Source organism: Schistocerca serialis, chromosome 2, assembly GCF_023864345.2.
Source record: "Schistocerca serialis cubense isolate TAMUIC-IGC-003099 chromosome 2, iqSchSeri2.2, whole genome shotgun sequence".
In the NCBI taxonomy this organism is placed as follows: Eukaryota; Metazoa; Arthropoda; class Insecta; order Orthoptera; family Acrididae; genus Schistocerca; species Schistocerca serialis.
This window is the reverse complement of record NC_064639.1, coordinates 189,664,372-189,668,548: the sequence shown is the minus strand read 5'-3', so window position 1 is coordinate 189,668,548 and position 4,177 is coordinate 189,664,372.

Sequence of the window (4,177 nt, the reverse complement as noted above, 5' to 3'; positions counted from 1 at the left end):
CGTCTTAAGCTACTTCCGGATCGCTTGTTGTTGTTGTTGTTGTTGTTGTGGTCTTCAGTCCTGAGACAGGTTTGATGCAGCTCTCCATGCTACTCTATCTTGTGCAAGCTTCTTCATCTCCCAGTACCTACTGCAACTTACATACCTCTGAATCTGCTTAGTGTATTCATCTCTTGGTCTCCCTCTACGATTTTTACCCTCCACGCTGCCCTCCAATACTAAATTGGTGATCCCTTGATGCCTCAGAACATGTCCTACCAACCGATCCCTTCTGCTGGTCGAGTTGTGCCACAAACTTCTCTTCTCCCCAATCCTATTCAATACGTCCTCATTAGTTATGTGATCTACCCATCTAATCTTCAGCATTCTTCTGTAGCACCACATTTCGAAAGCTTCTATTCTCTTCTTGTCCAAACTATTTACCGTCCATGTTTCACTTCAATACATGGCTACACTCCATACAAATACTTTCAGAAACGACTTCCTGACATATCTATACTCGATGTTAACAAATGTCTCTTCTTCAGAAACGCTTTCCTTGCCATTGCCAGTATACATTTTATATCCTCTCTACTTCGACCATCATCAGTTATTTTGCTCCCCAAATAGCAAAACTCCTTTACTACTTTAAGTGTCTCATTTCATAATCTAATTCCCTCAGCATCGCCCGACTTAATTTGACTACATTCCATCATCCTCGTTTTGCTTTTGTTGATGTTCATCTTATATCCTCCTTTCAAGACACTGTCCATTCCATTCAACTGCTCTTCCAAGTCCATTGCTGTCTCTGACAGAATTACAATGTCATTGGCGAACCTCAAAGTTTTTATTTCTTCTCCATGGATTTTAATACCTACTCCGAATTTTTCTTTTGTTTCCTTTATTGCTTGCTCAATATACAGATTGAATAACATCGGGGAGAGACTACAACCCTGTCTTACTCCCTTCCCAACCACTGCTTCCCTTTCATGTCCCTCGACTCTTATAACTGCCATCTGGTTTCTGTACAAATTGTAAATAGCCTTTCGCTCCCTGTATTTTATCCCTCCACCTTTAGAATTTGAAAGAGAGTATTCCAATCAACATTGTCAAAAGCTTTCTCTAAGTCTACAAATGCTAGAAACGTAGGTTTGCCTTTCCTTAATCTTTCTTCTAAGATAAGTCGTAAGGTCAGTATTGCCTCACGTGTTCCAGTGTTTCTACGGAATCCAAACTGATCTTCCCCGAGGTCGGCTTCTACTAGTTTTTCCATTCGTCTGTAAAGAATTCGTGTTAGTATTTTGCAGCTGTGGCTTATCAAACCGATTGTTCGGTAATTTTCACATCTGTCAACACCTGCTTTCTTTGGGATTGGAATTATTATATTCTTCTTGAAGTCTGAGGGTATTTCGCCTGTTTCATACATCTTGCTCACCAGATGGTAGATCTGGTACCGGTTAGGTACCTTTTAAAAAAATACAAGCGATTCTCTTCCTCATTTTTTCCCTCTATCTGAGCATGTGCATCGTCCCTAATGACTACGTCATCGAAGAGAAGTTAAAACTTAATCTTCATTGCATGCTATAACTTCTGTAAGGCCATTTTAAATTGTGAAACTTGATCGAAAAGGAAATTCACGTGATACCTTCCGTTTGTCGAAGTCTAGAACTGCCACTGAGCACTGCGTACTGCAGAAATCACAGTCTGAAGTTCTCTGTGGGGTTTCATTATACCAGCGCCGTTGATCAATCATGAAGCATTACAAAGAGGTTAAATTAGTACGCGACGTTCTTATCCGTAACGCACAGTTTTTTGAATGAAGAAAATTGCACAGACTTGTCATCTTTCGTAAATTTGTTCTTCTCAGTATCATTATAGTAAGTGTGTACTTCTAAATGAACTATTGGACAAAATTTCAATTTTGTATAATGAATGGAACCTCTATTTAAATGTGGATAAATGTAAAACAACGCCTACAACAAAGAGAAATAACCCGACAGTATCTGATTACAAGATTAGTGCTGAATGCGTTAAATTCGTACAGAAGTATTGGTCGACCTATGGTACAAAATTACTGTAAAGCACAACATATACAACGCTAGCATTAGATCAATGACCAGCGTTTAATAGGCCAATGAGTTTGAAAACAGGGCATGCTCTGCTACAGAACGAAAGATTCTTCCTGTATTCGCTCTCAGATAAGTAGGCTACAATGTAGGTAGAAGGTAACTGTTACAAAGTCGTGACATTGGTGCATTATCCGACTTATCTGGACACCTACTAGTAGACATTAACGTGTGGTGTGTTCACCCTTCGCCTTTGTGACGGACTGAACTCTGCCGGCGACACTTTCAATGTGCCTGAATGTCTGTGGAGGAATGGCGTATTGTTCTTTGCCAAGATCCGAAACCAGAGAAAGTAACGATATTGAATTCTAGCGTCTGTTTCGAAGTCGATGTTGTAACTCATGCCAGAGCTGTTCCAACGAGTTCAATACAGGGGACCATACCGTAACCACGAAAAACACCGCCATATCGTGAAGGTTGTGTGCGTATTTGAAAAGAAACAAGTACTGCACACATAGGTAGTGAGAAATAAGCCTTATTATTCCGAAAGCAGGTAGAATAAAATATGTAGTGCCCATGAGAGACTCGAATATGGAACATAATATAATCACGAACCACACTCTTTTCTAAATTCGCCATAACGGAGAGAAATGAGGACCTTCGTATCAAGATATTTCATGTAGTACACGAATGAATTACTTTGAAAATGACACTGAATATTTGGAACGTGTGATAGCCTTCCGGTTGTAAGGTCCAGCTGTGCAACGTTGCGGTCTCCGAAGCTCTGTATACGTAAATAGGAAATGCAGAAAACTGTTAGCTAACAGAACAGTTATTTAACAAAACCCTTCCAATCGAAAATATTTTCCCAGCTCAGTGAGGCAGCACAACCACAAATCTTATAACACTATCCAACATCACATCAGCGTAGCCTTACCTTACTTATTCCCTATAATTTAACAAGCATGCAAAGAATTACTGATTATTACTGTTGTGCCTCAACCACGGCGCAATAACCGTAAGTTTAATCTTGAGAGTGGCTCTCATTCCAGAAGTTACTATAAGTGAAAGAAAACAACAATATCGCTGCCAGCTAGCTCGTACACAGAGAATGTTGGGTTTCTCGGTAAAATGAAATCGTGAGAACCTAGTTTAATCAACAATATATTGTCAAAAGCATATAAAAGTGAACTTTATTATCGACTACTTCTAGTATTGAGTCCACAAGCAGAGGGAACATCATTCATGAAATACCCAATTGAATCGTTTATTTCAAAAACCTGTCAACTGAATTTTTTTTAGAAAACTGTGTTTTTATAGAATCAATAACTCATACTGTAAACGCACATTTAGTGCGGAAACCTCTCAGCTGTCATCGTGTCTTATGGGTTATTACATAAGCCAAAGATTGAGCTTAGTGCACAAACTTGTCAAGTGATGACACATAACGCGTTTCTGCAGTAAAGTATCATGTCTGTTGTCAACACTACACTGTTGCCGATTTGGCTTCTTCTTCTTCTTACTTTTTTTTCTTTTCTTAATTCTTGGCTGCCCAACCTGCATCTTTTGTCGTCATTTGCCAACAGTATTCATTGAGTTGCTCCGTGCAGGTTCGACTAGTACTCTTATAATAACTAGTGTAGTGTAATTATATACTGTCTCACAGTTTGCTTATAGTGTCTAGTTATAGCTGTGATGATCAACTTCAAACAAAAAGGAAACGTGATATATATTAATGAAGACAATTACAAACGAGATGTTATACGAAATGCAATGGTAAAATGACGCCAATGAAAATTGTTCCTGATGAAATTATGTGCCACTGTCCACGTAAATGCAGTTTATCGATTGATGGCGAAGTAAAACATAAGACTCGGAGCTATTTGTATGGATTAGATACTGAAAACAGTCAAGGCTCTTATCTGAAAACATTAATAAACGTAAAAGAAATACATTGCAGAGTTAAAACAAAGGCCAAGGTAACTTTGTTGCAACTGAAACTTCACACGCAAATGAAAGAACCTCTAAGAATTGTTTATAACTTTGTGATTTGTTTTCTAAAATAAAATACAACAACGAAATCAATCATTTAGGTTTCAAAATATGTTTTTCTCAGAAAAAAATTCCTATTT